Here is a 23,207-nt window from a genome sequence, read left to right as displayed (position 1 = left end):
CAGTCTAAATAGACAAGACACTCAAAGGAGAAACAGAGGCACAGAGATGTGAAATGACTTGCTGAAGGTTTGTATCACATTTTTTTAATGTCCTCTTTTTCCTTTTGAAGATATTATAGTTCTTTGTTTTAAACTCTCTTTGAGCAAACGTTATTAGGGGAATTTGGGTTGAAAAGCTGCAGAAGGTTCTAGCAACACCTGCCCACCCCACCATGGATTTTGAAAAACATCCTCTTAGGGGTTTTTTAGCTGGGGAGGGAAGTTGGGTTACAGTCCTGTTTTGGCCTGATTTTTAGTATTTCCATATAAGCCATGTAGAAAATTGAATTGAGAAAGACAGCTCAGTGACATGATAACTGTGGTCTGAATTGGCTCCACATCAAACTGTTCATCAAGTCTAATGTCCTAGTCTTAATTTCTGAAGTCTTCAGTGGAATAGCATATGGCTACCTCAGGGACCGCCTCTCTCTGTGCAATCATCTAAGAACACTTTGATTTGCAGAACACTATCACTGATGGAGACAAGCATAAATCTCTCACGAGGCTGTGGAAGGACATTTTCAGTAGAGGGCCTCTGGCAGAGAAACACCCTATTGCTGGAGATCAGACTGAGCTCATATTAGAACTGAACACAAGACACTGAGCTTTGAGAAAGTCGGCCCCCAAGAAAGGAGTTATTGTCATGCACACCATTTTCTTTTTCCCCTATCATCCTACACTATATGTACACTATAAGATTATTTTTCCCTCAAGCAGACAACCAAGACGTGATTTTTAAAAAAATAAGTGTGCTTAGATACTATAGAGATCCATGCTTGACAAAACCAGTGATTTGGAAGGTAGGATGAGCAGAGATTAGTAATAAATTACATAGAAAAATATGGCCCCAATTCAGGAAACCATCAGGACAGCACTTAAATATATGCTTAAATCCCATTGAAGTCCATGGAACTGAAAGATATTCCTATAGCTCAGCATTGGCTTAAAATGATTTCCTGAACTGGTGCCTTTGTGGGAAATTTCCAGAGCATCTGGTCCTAGCAAGAGCTATTAATTTCTCAAATTCACAAGAGTTACATTCGCAGCAAAATGTTATAATTTAAAATAAGTCAGTGAAAAGGAATCATTTTAAAGAAACACATTGTACTATTTTTTTTTCCAATTTTCCTCAGAATCTTTATTGGATCATCATTTTTAAAACTGACTTGTAGGCAATATATAAGAGCCTTTGGAACAAATTTTCAGAGTCAGGAAAGACTGAATCCATCTCACTTGCACAATGATTGGGTTTTTGTTTCAGCCAGTGTTTCAAGATAAGTATTTTTACAAAGGGATTTTTCAGTCATTTACATTCTGAAAAGAAGGAGTGAATTGCCATTGCTCAGTACAAAAAAGCACCCAGGCACAAAGAGACACCCGAAGGAAGGAAACGGTAATAGAATAACTAAGATGTTCTGCATGTTAAGTAATATTATAAATTATACATGGGTTTTTTGGCACTTGTCACTTGAAATGCATTTTGTCTTTGATGTTTTATTACAGATGTTTGTCTGTTATCATTGGCAATTTCTAATTAAACCCTTCTGTATATTTGGGCCCTGGTGTGACTTTACAGGCTTAGGGTCATTTACTGCTGTTGATTCACACAGCAGTTACATACACAGATGAAGGGCAGCCCCAAGATAGAAAGCTGGCAGAATTAAAAACAGCTTGTTTTTTTCCCTAAATAGACCTGTCTGACCTATTAAAAATTATAAAGGGAGTTCTCAAGGAGTCTGCATTGCAATAGCATACTTAAAGAATACATATTCAAATATTCCAACTATAAATAGCTACAGCGCTTAATCGATCTGTCTTCATTTATTTATTTTATCTTTCATGTTCTGATCCTCCATTCCTGTGCACCTAAAGCTCCTGTAGGAGATACTGGATGTTAATAGTATATAAAGAAGGCAGCATCAAACCTTCCAGTTCTTATTTACTAATTTTGTACCTTGACATTAAAATGGGAATTTAGGCCCAATCCAGACCCTCCTCCCCAAGTCTGCAGAATTGCTGTACTGAAGCGACGTCAGCCCAGCGGCTGAAGCAGCCTCTGTGGACCTTTACACACCTGCTCCCTGAAGATAGAGGAAGAACATGGAAGAATCTGTGCAGAAGCAGATGCTCCACACAGTCCATCCTTACACTGCGCCTTCCACTCCCTGTGCAGTGTTGAACAGGAAGTCTGCGTCGTGTGGGGGTTGCACACCTGCTAAGTGATACCAATGTACATGACCTAAGCAAAGTAGGATGAATATACTATTGGTGAGTAACAAAAGGGTACACAAATGACCTACCTTAACCATGGATTAACCATGAATTAATACATGGATTAACCACATAACTACAAGAATCTATGAAAGGTAGGCATAACAGCATGCTGAAAACATTCCAACAGCTGATTTTCTTTCTCCATTACCTCAAATTCAACTTCTAAGTTATTAATAGCTTCTTTTATTCCACTTTACTACTGCCTTCTCGTGCCCATTAATAAATATGATCATTATTTGTATGATACCAAGAGTGTGCTAAATACTAACAAAAGTAAATGTGTCCTCTCTATGAATGAATCCCCAGGAGATTATGAGATCTATTTTTTTCCTTGATTTGAAGCTAGCATTATTTTTCATGACGTCTTAGTAGTGTCCAAAACATGCCTGTAATCTACTAACTACAGGTCCTTTAAAACTGTGTGCCTTAATCCAGTCATTTAATGTATTCCAAATTTGAAATTTTGTATGATATCTTTTAAATTCATTTTTAATCCTGTTATACATTTTTAATTACGTTATTAAAGTACTTGTGTCAAAATTTACCTAGAGTGCTGCACAGAGATAATTAGTAAATGTATGACTAGAAATCCTATTCTATTGAGCACGACTGAGGATTACCGGAATTCAAAACCATCTGGCTTTTTAACTTTTAAGATCATAGGCGATCATATTGTCCAAATGTAAAATTCTATACAAAATATTAATCTGGTAAGTATGAATGAGAAAGACCAAAAGGCAAGCAAATATTAATTTTTCCTATTTATTGTATAATACTCAATATTTGACCTGACCAGCAGTGACACTGCAGCTGAATCTTGATTCAAAAACCTAACTGCTGGGTGAGTATGAAAAAAATGAATAAAGCAAATAAAGAAATGGCTTTAATAGAGAAGGAATTAACTGAGGCACAATGAATTCATAAATCCTGCAGTGTAGCACAGATTAACAAACCAATAATTAGTGCTGGAAATCCAGAATGCTGGGTAATAATCTCCAAATGAAGCTCTGGTAACTACAACAAAACCAGGGGCATTCCTCATTTAAACATTAGGGGCTAAATTCTGCTGTCATTGAAAACAATGAAGTTTCACAGGCATAACTGACAGAAGAATTAATCTTTATTTTAATTTTTTTATCATTTCCAGGTGTGTAGATGTTTTGTTTGAACACAACTATGGCTTTGAGAACCTCGGATAATAATTATTTATTTATTACTGGCCTGAGGGTAGTTCTTAGAAGCCTCAATAGAGAGCAGAGTCCCATTGTTTTGGGTACTGTACTAAGACATAGTAAGGGGAAAACCATGCCATGAATAATTTACAACTTAAATAGACAAAGAGTGGGAGGGGAAACAGAGACACAGAAATAAAGTGTCTTGTCACAGGTCACTCAATGGCTCAATGGCTAAACTGGGAATAACATGAGAATGTCCAGGAAACAAAGCTATGACATCCATTAAAATCAACATTTAATCTAGTTAGGATCTTTTGGCATCTCTTTGCCAAATACTGCCCTTGTGAGCATGAGGATTCCATTGACTTCATTGTCAGTGGATAAACCTCTCTGACTGGTTTACTCATGGTGAATTGTGCTCACTGTGAATTAAAACATGGAAGGTATATACACAGTTTAGAAGCTCACTTGCTCACAGTAGAAAAATGTGTTTAGTTCTACCATGTACATAAGATCCTCAAATGCTTGCAGCAAGGACAGAATCCTTCTTTGGGAACATAGCAGCAAATTCTGAGAAAGTGGGGATGAAACTTTACAATCCTGTGGGGCTTGTTATTATTGACAACAGGCAGCTTCAATAAAATATAAGGAAAATAGAAATATCCAGAATAGAGCTGGTCAGAAAATGGGATTCATTCTTTCTTTCTTTCTTTCTTTCTTTCTTTCTTTCTTTCTTTCTTTCTTTCTTTCGCATAAGATCAAAAACCAATATGTTTCAGCCAAAACCTGAAACATTTTGATTCAGAAATTCTATGGTGCTTTTATGGAGTGATAGTTCTGATGCCTCATGCACCCATTCTCCTCTATAGACATCACCTATCATGCACCAGGGCCTTTCCTTTTGGTGAGGGCGAAGTTGTGCATCATGGGAGATGAAGTCTGCTTGGAAAGCCTGGCTCATAGAGGAGAATGGGGACATGAGGCAACTAAATTTCAACTCCTTAGAGACACCACAGTAGCATATCCAAATCAAAATATTTTAGGTTGGGTGCATTCATGTTTTAATTAAGAATATCAACATTTTCCAAGGAAAGCAGACAATTTTTGCAAAAATAATTTCATTTAGATGAAAACACAGTTTTCTGTTGAAAACCAGTTTTGACAGAAAGTTTTCAGTCAACTGTAATACAGAGAACTGGAGGCTGCCCATATTGTATATTTTATATTAGTGCTCACTGCTGGATGACTAGCTCACAGCCCACACAAATGTGGAAACCCAGGTTTCAGTGTTCCTGAGGTATCATAGATGCTTCCCCCTGTGACATTATTGACAGGAACTGTGACCGTATAGATCGTTGTAGCAACCAAGGTCCTAGGGTTGCATCAGGTCTTGTACAGAGGAGGCCAAGTAGGGTGTCTATGGAAAGGTTGTAGTTTGGTTGTTATGATTAGGCTGTCTGTATGTGTGTATCATTTTTGTATTTGAAGTTATGACTATTGGCTATGTACTTGTTTGATTCTAAGTAGCCTCAGTGAAGCATTTGGTCAGCTTCTTGAGAAAGGACTTTTCTCAGTAAGTGCCCAATCAAGAAACACTTAACTGACAATGGACTTTGGGAGACGCCAATCCACATCTGAGCTTTCCTCGAATGTTCAAACTAACATGTAAACAATGGCATTGGCCTGCAAAAAGCTCAATCAGCCATAGACATATGACTTGCCCAGGTGGCTACGGACTCCATCTTGTTGTTGTGATTTTGCACAGGAGAACAAAGGGGTTTCCACAAGAGAGAGAATATAAAAGGACCTGGAAACACCTAAATTTTGTCTTCAGCTGGCTCAGAAATAGCCTCTCCACCCCAAAGAGATGATTGAAAGAAACTGGAACATAGGACAGCAACTACGGGGGGCGGTGGGAGGGGAGTGATGGACCCAGAGTAGGAAGGAGTCTAGTCTGTGAAAGAAGCTTATTGGAACTCTCTGAGGGTGAGATTTAACTGCATTTGGTTTCCTACTATATTAGGCTTAGACTTGCGTGGTTTTGTTTTATTTTGCTTGGTAATTTACTTTGTTCTGTCTGTTATTACCTGGCACCACTTAAATCCTACTTTTTATATTTAATAAAATCACTTTTTGCTGATTAATTAACCCAGAGCAAGTAATTAATACCTGGGGGAGCAAACAACTGCGCATATCTGTCTATCAGTGTTATAGAGGGTGAACAATTTATGAGTTTACCCTGTATAAGCTTTATACAGAGTAAAATGGATTTATTTGGGGTTTGGATCCCATTGGGAACTGGGTATCTGGGTGCTAGAGACAGGAGCACTTTCTAAGCCATCTTCAGTTAAGTCTGCAGCTTTTGGAGGACATGGTTCAGACCTGGGTCTGTGTTTGCAGCAGGCTAGCGTGTCTGGCTCAACAAGACAGGGTACTGAAGTCCCAAGCTGCCAGGGAAAACAGGCTCAGAGGTAGTCTCAGCACATCATGTGGCAGTCCCAAGGGGGTCTCTGTTCCCAACCCGTCACATCCCCCTCCTCTGCAGGGCCACCTTCACCCTTCACACAACACCTATCCCATGGGCTAAGTGGTAAAGGCACTCAGGGCCAGGCTTCCACCAAGTTTAAGGAAGCCACACTAAGCCACAGGCTTCCCCTTGAACTGAGGATGATCCCAACGAAAGGTACATGAAAAGTTAATGACACCTGAGGCAGTATTAGGGTTTGATTTTGCCAGGGCCTGAGCTCCTCATTCAAAATTCATGTGTCCTCAACTCCTGTTGACTTCAGTGAAAGCTTAGGGATCCCAGCACCTTACAGAATTGGTTTTTATGTAGTCTCCTCCATTAAGACATAGAGGGCAGATGAGTGCTGGCAACCAATGTCAGCAAGGCTACATTGGTCTTACCATATTGACGTGATTTGTGGGGAGTACTCTGGAATGTAGAAGGAGAGATCCTCCAGGATCCTCCAGGCCAGGATCTAGCTTCAGTTGACTTCAATGGAGCTATGCTGATTTACACCAGCTGAGTATCTGGCCTGGAATACTTATTGTATATGCTTGGATATAGGTAAGTATGGAACACTAAGTGTATATTTGTCTTAGTGGCTCTGAGACAGCTTCATCCTTGGTGTAGTTCTAATCACTTCATTCAAATTACATTAGATAAGAACCTGTAACACTTTCTCTTTACTGCCTGTGCCTACATCTACTCTTCAAGCGAGGGGTGTGAGTCCCCTGCACATGTACATGTACTTATGCCAGCTTGCATTGAGCTAGCATGAGTAGAAGAAATAGCATTGTAGATGCAGTAGCCCAGGTAATGGCATTGGAGGCATGGCTGAGCCATGCCAAGTACATACCCACCCATGGCTCAGCCTTTCCTCTGCTGCTGCTGCTTGTGCCACTGTGGCTACACTGTTCTTTATACTTACTCTAGGTCAGTGAGAGATAGATTGAGTACGTGTACACATACAGGGGAATCATACCCCTAGCATACAGTACAAATGCAGTCTGTCTCTTCTTAAGCCTATGTGGGAAAAAGGAATAGTTTGTTTCAGCTGCATAATAGAATGTCCTTTACAAGGATCTTACATGCTACAGCAAGGAGAGAATTCTCCTCTGGGCCCAAAGGGACATTTCTGAAAAAGGGTGAACAGCTCCATCTCCAGTAGGAGGCTTGTTGGTTCTAGTAGTCTAACCTTTGGAGGCAACTTCCAAGAGTTCTGAAGGAATCAAATGTGAAATTGCAGAACTACTAACTGTGGTATATAATCTATCATTTAAATCAGGTTCTGTACCAAATGACTGCAGGATAGCTAATGTAACTCCAATTTTAAAAAAGGCTCTAGAAGTGATCATGGCAATTACTGGCTGGTAAGCCTAACTTTTATACAGGGAAAAATTGGAACTATAGTAAAGAATAGAATTATTAGACACATAGATGAACATGATTTGTAGGAGAAGAGTCAACATGGTTTTTGTAAAAGGAAATCATGCCTTACCAATCTATTAGAATTCTTTGAGTGGATCAACAAGTGGACAAGTGTAAACTGTACTTCAATTTTCAGAAAGCCTTTGACCAGATCCCTCACCAAGGGCTCTTAAGCAAAGTAAGCTGTCATGGGATGAGAGGAAAGGTCCTCTCATGGATCGTTAACTGGTTAAAAGATAGGAAACAAAGGGTAGGAATAAATGGTCAGTTTTCAGAAAGGAGAGAGGTAAATAGTGTAATGTCCCAGCAGTCTCTACTGGGACCTTTACTGTTCAACATATTCATAAATGATCTGGAAATGGAGTAAACAGTGAGGTGGCAAAATTTCCAGACGATACAAAGCTACTCAAGATAGTCAAGACCAAAGCAGACTGTAAAGAGTTACAAAGGGATCTCACAAAACGGGGTGACTGGGCAACAAAATGGCAGATGAAATTCAATGTTGATAAATGCAAAGTAATACACACTGGAAAACATAATCCCAGCTATACATATAAAATGATGGGGTCTAAATCAGCTGTTACCACTCAAGAAAGACACCTTTTAGTCATTGTGGATAGTTCTCTGAAAACATGTACTCAGTGTGCAGCAGCTGTCAAAAAAAGCAAACAGAATGTTAGGAATAATTAGAAACGGGATAGTTAATAAGACAGAAAATATCATATTGCCTCTATAAAAATCCATGTTACGCTCACATCTTGAATACCACGTGCAAGTGTGGTTGCCCCATCTCAAAAATGATATATTGGAATTGGAAAAGGTACAGAAAAGGACAACAAAAATGATTAGGAGTATGGAACAGCTTCCATGTGAGGAGAGATTAATAAGACTGGGACTTTTCAGCTTTGAAAAGGGACGACTAAGGGGCGATATGATAGAGGTCTATAAAATCATTACTGGTGTGAGAAAGTAAATAAGGAAGTATTATTTACTCCTTCTCATAATATAAGAACCAGGGGTCACCAAATGAAATTAATAGGCAGCAGGTTTAAAACAAAGAAAAGGAAGTATTTCTTCACACAACCTGTGGAACTCCTTGCCAGAGATGTTGTAAAGGCCAACAGGGTTCAGAAAAGAACTAGATAAGTTCATGGAGGATAGGTCCATCAATGGCTATTAGCCAGTATGGACAGGGATGGTGTCCCTAGCCTCTGTTTGCCAGAAGCTGGGAATGCGTGACAAGGGATGGATCACTTAGACTCATAGACTTTAAGGTCAGAAGGGACCATTATGATCATCTAGTCTGACCTCTTGCACAATGCAGGGCACAGAATCTCACCCACCCACTCCTGTAACCCCTGCCTATGTCTGAGCTATTGAAGTCCTCAACTCATGGTTTAAAGACTTCAAGGTGCAGAGAATCCTCCAGCAAGTGACCCGTGCCCCACGTTGCAGAGGAAGGTGAAAAACCCCCGGGGCCTCTGCCAATCTGCCCTGGAGGAAAATTCCTTCCTGACCCCAAATATGGCGATCTGCTGAACCCTGAGCATGTGGGCAAGATTCACCAGCCAGATACCCAGGAAAGAATTCTCTGTAGTAACTCAGATCCCACCCCATCTAACATCCCATCACAGGCCATTGGGCATATTTACTGCTAATAGTCAAAGACCAATTAATTGCCAAAATTAGGCTATCCCATCATACCATCCCCTCCATAAACTCATCAAGCTTAGTCTTGAAGCCCGATATGTCTTTTGCCTCCACTGCTCCCCTTGGAAGGCTATTCCAGAACTTTACTCCTCTGATGGTTAGAAACGTTCATCTAATTTCAAGTCTAAACTTCCTGATGGCCAGTTTATATCCATTTGTTCTTGTGTCCACATTAGTACTGAGCTTAAATAATTCCTCTCCCTCCCTGGTATTTATCCCTCTGATATATTTATAGAGAGCAATCATATCTCCCCTCAGCCTTCTTTTGGTTAGGCTAAACAAGCCAAGCTCTTTGAATCTCCTTTCATAAGACAGGTTTTCCATTCCTCGGATCATCCTAGTAGCTCTTCTCTGTACCTGTTCCAGTTTGAATTCATCCTTCTTAAACATGGGAGACCAGAACTGCACACAATATTCCAGATGAGGTCTCACCAGTGCCTTGTGTAATGGTACTAACACCTCCTTATCTCTACTGGAAATACCTTGCCTGATGGATCCCAAGACCGCATTAGTTTTTTTCACTTGATGATTACTTGCTCTGTTCATTCCTTCCAAAAGCACCTGGCATTGGCCATTGTCGGAAGAAAGGATACTGGGCTAGATGGACCACTGGTCTGATTCAGTATGGTCATTCTTATGTTATGTTCTATAGATGGGTTTATTGGCTATTGTCATAAATATAAAGGGAAGGGTAACCACCTTTCTGTATATAGAACTATAAAATCCCTCCGGGCCAGAGGCAAAACCCTTGCACCTGTGAAGGGTTAAGAAGCTAAGATAACCTCGCTGGCACCTGACCAAAATGACCAATGAGTAGACAAGATACTTTCAAAGCTGGAGGGGGGGTGGAAACAAAGGATCTGTCTGTCTGTGTGATGCTTTTGCCAGGAACAGATCAGGAATGCTCTTCAGAACTTCTGTTAAGTTAGTAAGTAATCTAGCTAGAAATGCGTTAGATTTCCTTTTGTTTAATGGCTGGTAAAACAGCTGTGCTGAATGGAATGTATATGCCTGTTTTTGTGTCTTTTTGTAACTTAAAGTTTTACCTAGAGGGATTCTCTATGTTTTGAATCTGATTACCTGGTAAGGTATTTACCATCCTGATTTTACAGAGGTGATTCTTTTACTTTTTCTTTATTTAAAATTCTTCTTTTAAGAACCTGATTGCTTTTTCATTGTTCTTAAGATCCAAGGATTTGGGTCTGTGTTCACCTATGCAAATTGGTGAGGATTTTTTATCAAGCCTTCCCCAGGAAGGGGGTGTAGGGCTTGGGGGGATAGTTTTGGGGGGAAGATGTCTCCAAGTGGGCTCTTTCCCTGTTCCTTGTTTAACACGCTTGGTTGTGGCAGCATAGGGTTCAAGGACAAGGCAAAGTTTGTACCTTGAGGAAGTTTTTCACCTAAGCTGGTAAGAATAAGCTTAGGGGGGTCTTTCCAGCAGGTCCCCACATCTGTACCCTAGAGTTCAAAGTGGGGAAGGAACCTTGACAGCTATACAGTTGCTCTTGGAATGGCTGTGAAAGTTCAGAGAGGATTTTCAGTCTATGCATGGAAAACTTCTTAAAAGATGTTTAAAAACAAAGTCAAATCCAACTCAGTGTATTAATCATTGCTTGAAAATACACGAGCTCTATTTTTGGTTGCTGACATGAGCCTGATTCAAAGCCTAGTTAAGCCAATGGAAAGATTAATTCTGTAGCTGGTTGAAAAATGGGATGAAAATTTTGCACAAAACTGTTGTGAAAAATTCCTCTCATTTTTTCATTGACAAATTGAAATTCAGAAATTTTCTGCCAGCTCCAGTTAATAGCTTGCTTAAAGCTAGAGCAGGGCATGAAACATTTTTTCCATTCCCAGAAACATTTTTGAGATTTCAAGAAATGTTCCTGTCTTGAATTAGGACAGCATGGTAAAATCTCACAAATTTTCATGAACAGAAAATCTGGAAGAAAAAAAAAAAGGTTGGGTGAATAAGAATGTTACATGTCAATCATTGCAAATCTTTTCCGTTCGAATTGAGTATTTGTTTTTTTATTCATTTAGCAGTATTGGTTTAAATTTTAAAACAAAAAGTTCAAACCAGAAAACTGGAATTTTTTGTTCTAGATATTTTGAAATGAAGCATTTCAAAAATTTCAAAGCTTTTTCTTGTCAAAACTTTTTTTCTTTTTTTTGAGGTGAGAAATTCATCAGCATGAGCATTTCCTATGGAAAAGTTTGGTTTCAACAAACCAGCATTTTCTGATGAAAAAAATGATTTGTCAAAAAATTCCTGACCGGCTGTTTTGTGCTTGGCTGCAGGCCTATTAGGAATGCTTTGAAAGAACGAGGCCTACACGCAGCAAGGCAGCGAGTTATTGGCTTTAATGAAGGTAAGTGACACACCCGCAACGGGGACTCCAATCATTGCTGTCACGGAGGCGGGGAACCCAGCGCACTGGAGCTCTGCCTAGGATGGAGTCTGACAAAGGGGTGACCAGTAAGCCATAATAAGCAATGCACAGAAACAGCTCATGAATATATAATTAGGTACTTTTTTAAAGGGGTTTTTTGCTACCTGGCAAAGGGCCATGCAGGGCAAACACAACCGGCCTGAAGCTGGTTATAGCCGGATTTTTATGTTCTACAGTAACCTGTTGGCTCCGAGAAAGCGGAAGTTCCCTAGCTAGGCTATAACAAAGTCTTCTGCAGTTCCTTACACCGGCTCTACTTATTGTAGAGATATGTTTGTAGAATATTATAATTTAGAGATGCTCCGTCATAAGGGACAGTATTATGAATACAAGCATTTGGAGATGTGCCCTGAAGGCAGGGGTTGGGAACACCACATGGCTGTGTGCAGCAGTTCACCAGAGGCACCCTCCCATTTGTTTTATTAAAGTTTTATTCCTTGATCAGTCATTTGGTTTGTTGTTTAGAGAACCCCAAGATCGTTGTACTTTTACTAACTTGAATTCCTTCTACTTATTCCACGAACACTATTCATGCCTGTAACATCCTTAAAAACATCTATTAATTATTTATTAACCCTTTAAAAATAGACTGTACTCTTACTGCAGTTTGTGACCTAAGGTGCAGACCTTGGTGGGGATGTTAGAATATGGTCAAAGTTGAAACACTTTCTCTCCTTTCCCTTAAAAGATTCTCATAATTGAAAGCATAGAAGATCAGGGGTGAAAGGGACCTCAGGAGGTCATCTAGTCCAACCCCTTGCTCAAAGCAGGACCAATCCCCAGTTTTTGCCCAGGATCCCAAATTGCCCCCTCAAGGATTGAACTCACAACCCTGGGTTTAGCAGGCCAATGCTCAAATCACTGAACTATCCCTTTACCCTAAACAAGCGGAGAAACAAAGCATCTCTGAAGGTACATTTCTACATAATCAGTCAAATCCTTTTATTCTTTGAATTGGCCATTTAAGCAAAAAATCGGCCCTGCTTCCATAGCCATGTGTTCACTGAAAATATTAGACCACAGCTGATAATTCTCTCACAGCTGTTTTAGCACTGGTGGAAGCAATCTAGCATAAACCATCTGCCAGAGTATTTACCACTGTGTGGCCTAGACCTGCTCTTGGGGCAGGCTTCTTAGATCTGAGTAAGAGGCTTCCTAGTTAAACACTTTCCCATGGGTTTTAGGACAATATAACATAATGCTCTGATTCTGATCTTAGTTACACCCACTGATAACCTGTGTAACTCCAATAGGTGTGAGATCAGAATCAGAACTAAGAACGAGGAGTACTTGTGGCACCTTAGAGACTAACAACTTTATTTGAGCATAAGCTTTCGTGGGCTAAAGCCCACTTCATCAGATGCATGCAGTGTAAAATACATTAATGATATAGATATAGATATACAGAGAACATGAAAAAATGGGGGTTGCCATACCAACTCTTAACAAGACCAACTGATGAAGGTGGGCTATTATGTCCTCACCAAAAGAAGGGGTGTGTGCAATATTTCAATTACCAGAGAGAACAAGGAAAACAGGCAGCATGATGTTAACAGAGGAGAAAAAATATTGGGGCTCAATCCTGCTCCCTTTGAAGTTAATGACAAAGTCAGAAGTTTAGGACACAGTTGTTCCGAAGTTCATCCCAATCATGTGGGTTTATGATACTGGGCTGGAAACTTTCACGTGAAATTTCTAGTGCTCCTTGCTTTTGATTAGGCCAAATATACCATAAGAAAAGGTTTAAGCACGATCTTTTGACATGCCTGTTTCACTTCCCAGCTGGTCCTAGAAGAGCCGAGACATGCATAAATTAGAATAATAAAACATTATGCAAAACTAACTTTTCCAAAATCGCTAAAGGGTTTGCCCAGACTCAGTATATGTTCTGTGGGCAGAGGGATTTTGTTTTACCCATATATTACCCATCTCTTAAAAAAACTGGAACTACTAGTAATTTTACTATGTTTCAAGTGATCACTCAGCACAGAAGTCAAGCTGAGTCTTTTCAGTTGTGCCACAATTCAGTAGTTAGTGTAACAGCATAGACTAAAAGGCAGAACCAAAACTTGTTTGTTTCATAAGCATAAATTAGATGGAAACTCTAGTCTAGATGTGACAATCTTATTTTATCCAGCAAGTCACCTGACTTTCAGTTTTTACAAGAGTTTACAGAAGGGAAAAGCACTGTACAAGCAAGATGATGATTCTGGAAAATCCAAATTAAAAAAAAATCCACTAAAATGTAATAGTGGTTTAACTAATCTACTTCACCAGCCATGTCAGACCTTAAAGCATGTCACTCTATAATCTCCAAGAAAGTAAAACATAGTATTTATCTGTCAACTCTGCTTAATATATAGTCAGCAAAATGAGAAATAGGCCTAAGTAAAATAAAATCTTGCCAAACCACAGGGACTGCTTTCTATCCAGCACTTTCCAAAATGTCACTGAATGACATATTATCGTATTTTGCAATAGAAACCACTGCCATCCAAGTATGCTGAGATATAAACAGACATATATAAGTTATCTCTGATCATATCCACTGGCTAATTAAAACTTATTTTTTAACTTTGGAAAATCTTGATTAATTTGCCTTAGGTCTCTTTATCATTGGAATATGCAATGAAAAAAAAATAAATCTTTTGGCTAAACAAAATTCCTGGCCAAGCATAAAAGCAATGAAAAAATAACACAGGCTTTTGAACCGCCAATCCTCTCCATTTAATGAGATTATACATGAAGCAAGAAATTATTTCAAAACCAAACATTGCATCTATTACACACAGAGACAGAGTCATAGCCTTTTAGCAGATATAACAACCATCAGTATCACTGCTTTAGATTATAAACCTTCAAGGAAAATTCTGAGAAACTTAATTACTAAAAAACCCACCTTTATACAACATATGCATCCCAGGCAATCAAATAAGAACCCCTGAGGGGCTGATCTGTTAAATCCCCTGTCTCAACCTAATTACCAAAGGATAAACTGCTAAAACAAAGCCCATCCATAGGTTTATTTACTATAAATGCAGCTAACTAGAATATACAGACAAGCTATGTGGATATGGTGAGAAAGTCCCAAACCCCAAATTAATCTCTGTGAATTGGTTAGGTACAAAAGGATGAGATTTGTTGATTATTTTCATTTTAGTAGACTTGTCCTTCTTTACCTCCCTTGCAAAGTACAGAGCTGATGTTCAAAAGATATCTGGAAAGCAGTGATACTGTCTGGCTGCATATGTTCTTTTGCAGCCCCACATGAGGCTCTTCTGGAGTCTATGGAGCTGATCAAAGGCACATGCTAATTTTAATGTGATGGTTCAACATTGCTTAGTGATGGTTTCATTGTGATATTGCATAAATAAGTGGTAATGATAAGCCATGACTATGTAATATAACAGAGCACCCTCTGCAATTAATGCTGGATGAATATCACAATGTTCTGCTAATAAAGAAAAATAAAAAGAATAAGCCTACAAAATCTCCCCCATCCATCATAACAGTTGAAATCAGCTTGATGCCTCTGATTAACAGTCTCTAGATTTGAACATCTAGAGGGTGGTGGGAAAGTACAGAGAAATTTTAGACCTCATTTTCACTGCTAGTCTAACTGACCCTGAGTATGGTATGGAGAAAGACCTATCTGTTTTCTCAGGCCTTTGCCTGGTGGAGGTGATTGCTACACTATATTTGTTAATGGTTTAATTTACATTCATAGCAACATATGTATTGTAAAATAGTTCATGTTTTACATGACCACAGAGACAAGTTGTGATGGGTGCATTGTTACAATTAAAAAGAAATGAGGTCAAGGGAGAGAATAAAAGTAACTTTGGATTCTACTGAAGCTCCTTGGGTTCCACTGAAGGCCCTTTCCTCCTATTTCCAGATGCTGTTTATTATCCATGAAATGATCCAAAAATGCTACCCAACTGAAATCAAAGTGCTTTTTAAAAATATATTTTCTGTTTTTTTGTCATAAATAAATAAAAGTCAGCAGTTAACACAGATAATTTTTCATGGATTCATGGATAAATAACCTGATACATGCATTTACCGCTGGTTAAAAAGGGATCTGCAGAATCTAGCACGTCTATTTTTAGCACAGCAGAGCTGTATAGAAAACAGCTACAGAAAAATGAGGGACCACCAATCTGCTGCCTACATTGCTGCATGAACCGACAGCCTACACTGACAACAACCAATGAAACCAGATACTTACTATAAATGCAAAACAACACATTCAACATGAAATGCTGGAATACAGTTGTCTGTAACATGGCTCACAGTTGAACTATTAACATAACAGATTACTACTCAAGATAACATGTCCTGTTTTCTTGTCAGATTTTGAATCTGTCTGCCTAACTATGCATTAAAGTACCAGACACAGACGGTTAATTTCATACCTCTTTGATTTTTCATGAGGGTGCTATAATTGTAAAGTGAACTGATGAATATTAAAAACATTTGCTGTTTCACCTAAATATGAAAGCAGCGACACTTTAATAGAATCTAATAATTGTATTGCTCTCTTTCCATATTTTTTTCTTTGGATCTAAAAAGCCTCTAAGACAATGATGACTTAATTCTGAAACTCTTAACACTTACATCTGAGTTTTCCATTGAGCTCCTTCAGCTGCCTGATGTTAATAATAAAATAATAATAAAATATAATTATTTAGTCAAATTTTAGATGTTGTGTTTAGTGTGTGGGTGCTGGATAGTGTTGGTGGCTTGTGGTGTACAGGAGGTCAGACTCGATGGTCTGGTGGTCCCTTCTGGCCTTAAATTCTGTGACTCTATTATTTACACATACAGGACACTTTATACCAATTCATAGAATCATAGAAGATGAGGGTTGGAAGAGACCTCAGGATGTCATATAGTCCAACCCCTGATCAAAGCAGGATCAACCCCAACTAAATTATCCCTGCCAGAGATTTGTCAAGCCAGGCCTTAAAAACCTCAAAGGATGGAGATTCCACCACCTCCCTAGGTAACCCATTCCAGTGCTTCACCACCCTCCTAATGAAATAGTTTTTCCTAATATCCAACCTAGACCTCCCCCACTGCAACTTCAGACCATTGCTTCTTGTTCTGTCATCTGCCACCACTAGGAACGGCCGAGTTCCATCCTCTTTGGAACCCCCTTTCAGGTAGTTGAAGGCTGCTATTAAATCCCCCCTCATTTTTCTCTTCTGCAGACTAAATAAGCCCAGTTCCCTCAGCCTCTCGTCATAAATCATGTGCCCCAGCCCCCTAATCATTTTCATTGCCCTCCACTGGACTCTCTCCAATTTGTCTGCATCCTCTCTGTAGTAGGGAGGCCCAAAACTGGACACAATACTCCAGATGTGCTGAACAGAGGGGAATAATCACTTCCCTCGATCTGCTGGCAATGCTCCTACTAATACAGCCCAATATGCTGTCAGTCTTCTTGGCAACAAGGGCTCATTGTTTACTCATATCCAGCTTCTCGTCCACCATAATCCCCAGGTCCTCTTCTGCAGAACTGCTGCTTAGCCAGTTGGTCCCCAACCTGTAGCAGTACATGGGATTCTTCCATCCTAAGTACAGGACTCTGCACTTGTCCTTGTTGAACCTCATCAGATTTCTTTTGGCCCAATCCTCCAATTTGTCTAGGTCACTCTGGACCCTATCCCTACCCTCCAGCATATCTACCTCTCCCCCAGCTCTTTATGGTCCACGAACTTGCTGAGGGTGCAATCCATCCCATCATCCAGCTCATTAATGAAGATGTTGAACAAAACTGGCCCCAGGACCGACCCCTGGGCACTCCGCTTAAGACCGGCTAGACATCAAGCTATTGATCACTACCTGTTGAGCCCGAAGATCTAGCCAGCTTTCTATCCACCTTATAGTCCATTCATCCAGCCTATGCTTCTTTAACCTGCTGGCAAGAATACCGTGGGAGACTGTATCAAAAACTTTGCTAAAGTCAAGGTATATCATGTCCACCGCTTTCCCCATAATCATAGAAATACAAAGGTCCATCCCTAAAGAGCTAACAGCCTACGACCCTGATCCTGCAATGTACTGTGCCACTGCCGACCCTGCATTGAGCCCCTCTGACTTCCCTGAGCTCTGTGTGTGGGCACAGCAATCTGCCTGCATGGCGTACAACTCTGGATTAGGGGCCTGGTCAGACAAATGGTGTAAGCAAGTTGCCAATAAAGGGGTGGGAAGGCATAGGAACATTTCCAGGAAGAAAATGAGTGTCAGAAAGTTTCACAAAAGAAGGGATGCTCTCTCTGGTTCCATCTTTCTCTCCCTGTTGATTTAGCACAGTTTTTAAAGAGAAAGAACAAAATCCTATCCTTTAAGGCCAGGCATTAAGCTTTCCATTAGAATGTCATCAGAAAGGGAGTTTATGGTACTTTACCATTTTTTGTAAAAACCTCCCTTAACCACTCCTACACAGACTCAATATTCCCTTCTTGATGTCTTTGGGGGACTTCTGTAGATAGAGGGAGTGCAGAATAACCATCAAAAACACACTGTGTGTTCTGAGGAGGAGAAGTGAGCCCCTAGAGCTTAAATTGCTAAAAGTCAAAGGGAAGAGTACATTCAGCACTCAAGAACATGTTGCTAGCAGCACATTTTATCTTTCAGACTAACTCTCCTAGCCTCCTCTGTGACACAGCTAGGTTCAAAGCAACTACCCACTAGGTAGTTTGTATCCACCAAGGATCAAAATAAATAAAACAATGTTAGCAGAGGGCTTGATGTTGGAGTCCTGGCCCATGGAAACACCACCAATGTAACCTGAATACAGACTGCAGTAGTTGGTCCAAAAGCCAGTTTTTCCGCCAGCTTTTATAGGAATCAGGAAAAAAAGTTCAAGGGTCCTGATTCTCTGTTCCCACACCCTTTTTGCACTGGTATAAACAGCTCTGTGAGGGGCAGGGCAACAGAGAATCAGGAGGACAATCTTCCAGTTTCTGTGCACATATACAACCAGACTGACTCCAGAGATCTGGGCGGAGGGATAACTCAGTGATTTGAGCATTGGCCTGCTAAACCCAGGGTTGTGAGTTCAATCCTTGAGGGGGCAATTTGGGATCCTGAGCAAAAATTGGGGATTGGTCCTGGTTTAAGCAGGGGGTTGGACTAGATGACCTCCTGAGGCCACTTCTAACCCTATGATTCTATGTAAGTATCATGTGCAAATTCAGAGGAGCTACACTGGAGTGGTTGGCAGGGGGTGCACTTCCCTTCCCTTTTTAATACCTCCTGCTAAGGGCCAGACACAATAGCAATCCCTGTTTTCATGGCATCATGGGATTGTTCCCTCCTAGCATCTCTGGGGGTACATATTACACCAAAGGGGGTAGAGGTGGAATCTTCTTTGTCACAGTCCCTCCTTGATCTCCACCTGGGGCAGTGCAGCTCCATGCCTCAATTACTCTGACCCCTAGGAAGCACTACTGACCCACTCTGCAAACTGATATCAATTCGCTCTCTAAATTTGGAGGTTGAATTTTAAAGGTAGAATTACTTGGAATATATTGGAATTTCTACCCCATGAGCAGGATTTCCAGGATTTCTAGTAGTTTATCATGTCACACTCAGCTGCATGAGCAGCACATTAGGTTCTGTTTATTGCATGGGTTTGAAACATCTTTATAACACCATGCTGATCTATGAAATCTGCAAAACTGCAGTTTGCTCATGAACACAGCTAAAAACATGTCTCTTTCCCCCAAGTAAAACACTCTAAATAAATGTAAATGTATGATCTGGATTCCAGCCAGAAATCTGCAATTTGATTCTCTTCTGAGTAAGGACTGTAAATGGGCAGCTGAAGATTTCCAGGAGGACCTGTTTGATTTATTCTCACTCCCCTCAATGCTCGTGCTTGAATGTCTAGCAAAAAGTCAGGTGCTTCAGTGAATGTACTCACATTTTTTGAAATAACTTAGTGTGTTATGAGTCTGATCCAAAGCCCACTGATGTCAATAGGTGTATAGCCAAGGACTTCGAGGGCTTTGGATGAAGGCCTTTGAGAACATCACATTGTTTTCAGACGTATTTGTAGATGTGTTTTTATAGGCTAAATTCAGACCCTCTAATTCACAGGAATAAGGGGAATACTGGTTCCTCTTACCATACCTGGAGATTCCTGGAAAAAGGGATGTCTTCAGCCCCACTGAGCCCACTATTCCTGTCTGACAGCTAGGGGCCATCCAATGCAATCTGTCTCCCCAGCTGTCACTGAATCAGGGCAATTCCACCTCACCCTCTATTAGAATGCCAAAGAGATAGTGACTCTTCTAAAGTCACTACCCGGCCTCCAATGCTCAGCTGCTGTTCAGGGGGATCCCCAAGCTAGAATTCTACTGCCATGGCAACCATGGGTCATGGACCTCAGGATTCAATTATGTCGCTGCAGTTGCAGAGCCTGAATGGATCACAGTGATCCTGAACGTAAGATTCCTGAGAGATTCCTGGTATGGAGAGAGTCTGAATGGTGATTGGGGGTTTACGTTCATTTTGCAAATGGCTGAGCTGATATTTAAAGGCAAACATTATACTCTGGGATACGAGCCACTGAAGTGGAATGCCCAGTTCATGTTTATTAGAGCTAGTGGTACAAACCTTTAAGCAGTGATGGGTGAGCCTCAACAGTTCCATTCTCATGACTATGAATGTAAATATGATTAAAATTTTTAATGCCTCTTTTGATTTCAGACTGGGTTAGAAATCTCATGACAGCAGATGTTCCTTGTGGCACTAAGGAACTTTCATTGTCTGACACAGGTTGGAGCCCAGAAGTGAAGAATCATGAAAAAAATATACCAGTGTGAAGGGGTGAGGCGGGGTAGTGCCCCCGTCATGCCTTGAAGGGCTTAAAACATCCCTGGGAGAGGGCTGAGAGGGAGAAAGCTGGCCTGTTTGGGAAAACAGCCACAGCTGTAGCCTGTGTAATTAGGGCCCAGCTGTCCCTTATAAGAGGGTAGTGGGCCAGAAGGAGAGAGAGACTCTCTCTAGCTATATGGAAAGAGGAGGACCTGGCTGCCTGGGAAGCTGAGGAGGCAGGGCAGGGCAGGGCAGGGCAGGGCAGGGCAGGGCAGGGCAGGGCAGGGCAGGGCAGGGGGAGCTGGAGCTGGAGCTGGAGCTGGAGCTGGAGCTGGAGCTGGAGAGCTCCAGCCTAGCAGAGCCCCGGGCTGCAGGCTGAGGTAAAGGCCCACGAAAGGGTACTAAGGCTGCAGAGGAGCAGCCCAGACCTAGGCAGAGGCAGCTGGTCTGACTCCCCACCCCTTGCCAATGATGAGTGGTACAGACTGCACTCTGCCCCAGGGAGTGGGGACTAGATGATGACTGACAGTAGCCACCGAGGCAAGGGAGGGATAGGGGGTTGGGGATTCCCCTGAGAGGGGAGACCTAGACTGAGGAGGGTACTGTCAGGGGGAAGAACCCTAATCTAGAAGGGCACCGGGGTCCGGGAGGGGCTGAAAAGAGCTGATGCCCTGAACAACCAGCAGGAGGTGCCGCAGCAGTGAGTCGTCGCCCCGCTACGGGGAAAGAACTGTTTTGCGTTCTTGGTGATGCTCAGTAAGGGTGATGGTGGTGTGTATGCATGAAACTCTCAATCACATCCGGCAATTTAATATAAGATTGTTCATCCAACCCAATATGTTATAAAACAATGAGTGAACTAATACCAGCATTTTAAGTACAATTGGGGTGGCAATTTAAATAAAGGGCTAAGTGATTCCTTTTACTACCTAGCTCTTCCTAATAGAAGAAATGAAGCACATCATATAATGTCCCTTTCAAATGGTCTGCATTCTCTCTGACCCCATGTACCACACACGAAGGAAAAAAGATGTTGCAATACTTTGCGTCAATAAAATGACTGAAGTCCAAATAATAAAAAAATAATTCTAAAACCACAGGTCATTTGCAATTTTTTATTTTCTGCTCGCTTACACAAGTTTTACATGGCTGTAACTGCCTTGATTTCAATGGAGCTACTCTTTATTTATGTGAGAGTCTGCTCCAAGCAGGTGTTTGTAATAAATTCTATTTCTGCCTTAAGATGTGGCAGAAAGAAATACATTTGAAGCAGGAGTAACTAAAACTGTCCTTTCACTGAGTTTCTATTCTACCTCAGGTCCAGAATATTGTCTGCTAGTGTTTAGCTTTAAGTCTTTGAACTGGTGAATTTAAAGTCTTTGTCATTGCTATTTCTCTCAACCTTCTAAACTGCCATTTTCATAGAAATCTACAGTCTGCCCTCCTGAAAGGTAAAATCCTAAAGCCGGAAGGGCTAAATTTTTTTGAGGGGTCACACATACTTCCTCTCCACGTTGCTAGTCTCGCTGAATTCAGACACTGTGTTACAATTTTTTTTATTGTTTTGCCTTAAACATTTGCCTTTGACAATAACAAGTGTCAGTAATATATTTTAGACCAAATGGGACCACTAGCTAGAAGGCACAGAGAGCTGATCACATGGGCCACATCCTAGATAAAAGTGAACCTAACATTTGCAGTCTTCTGTTTTTTATTTTACAGTGTCTCCCAGAACTGACAAAGGGAAATGTAAATTCTGCCAGACTGGAGCTTGATTTTAATGATGAACAAAGAGAACAAATGTCCTTGCTCCTTTCCTGATCTAAATATCCTTACAATAACTTTTTTTTTTTCAGAGCTTCACGTTTCCCAGCAGAGATGCTGCACTTAGGACGGAAGAACCCAATGCACAGCTACAGACTAGGGACTGAATGGCTAGGCAGCAGTTCTGCGGAAAAGGACCTAGGGGTTACAGTGGACGAGAAGCTGGATATGAGTCAGCAGTGTGCCCTTGTTGCCAAGAAGGCCAATGGCATTTTGGGATGTATAAGTAGGGGCATAGCGAGCAGATCGAGGGACGTGATCGTTCCCCTCTATTCGACATTGGTGAGGCCTCATCTGGAGTACTGTGTCCAGTTTTGGGCCCCACACTACAAGAAGGACGTGGATAAATTGGAGAGAGTCCAGCGAAGGGCAACAAAAATGATTAGGGGTCTGGAACACATGACCTATGAGGAGAGGCTGAGGGAACTGGGATTGTTTAGTCTGCAGAAGAGAAGAATGAGGGGGGGATTTGATAGCTGCTTTCAACTACCTGAGAGGTGGTTCCAGAGAGGATGGTTCTAGACTATTCTCAGTGGTAGAAGAGGACAGGACAAGGAGTAATGGTATCAAGTTGCAGTGGGGGAGGTTTAGGTTGGATATTAGAAAAAACTTTTTCACTAGGAGGGTGGTGAAACACTGGAATGTGTTACCTAGGGAGGTGGTAGAATCTCCTTCCTTGGAAGTTTTTAAGGTCAGGCTTGACAAAGCCCTGGCTGGGATGATTTGATTAGGGATTGGTCCTGCTTTGAGCAGGGGGTTGGACTAGATGACCTCCTGAGGTCCCTTCCAACCCTGATATTCTATGATTCTATGATTCTATGAACTATAGCTAAACTGAAATATGTAAGGGACAGAAATGAAGAAAAAGGGCTAGATCTGCATATACAGAATTCTCATGGCCATCAATGGATTGGGCTCAGACTGTGCATGCATAAATTACAAATAAAATGGATTTCTACCTGTCCT

General features: G+C 41.0%; 1 long non-coding RNA gene across 2 annotated transcripts; it reads left to right on the top strand.

Annotated features, from left to right (window-relative positions):
• Positions 1-7: 7 nt before the first annotated feature.
• Positions 8-22,410, top strand: LOC119567074. 2 transcript variants are annotated; one of them, XR_005226789.1, is made up of 4 exons: positions 8-67; positions 2,018-2,307; positions 11,434-11,504; positions 22,274-22,410. It is a non-coding gene; the product is annotated as an uncharacterized LOC119567074 (long non-coding RNA). The 2 variants fall into 2 exon arrangements; XR_005226790.1 differs by having other exon boundaries at positions 9-67; positions 2,213-2,307.
• Positions 22,411-23,207: the final 797 nt, after the last annotated feature.

This window comes from Chelonia mydas, chromosome 9 (assembly GCF_015237465.2).
Source record: "Chelonia mydas isolate rCheMyd1 chromosome 9, rCheMyd1.pri.v2, whole genome shotgun sequence".
In the NCBI taxonomy this organism is placed as follows: Eukaryota; Metazoa; Chordata; order Testudines; family Cheloniidae; genus Chelonia; species Chelonia mydas.
Note: the sequence above shows the minus strand (reverse complement) of the source record. Positions and strands in the feature narration are given on the sequence as shown.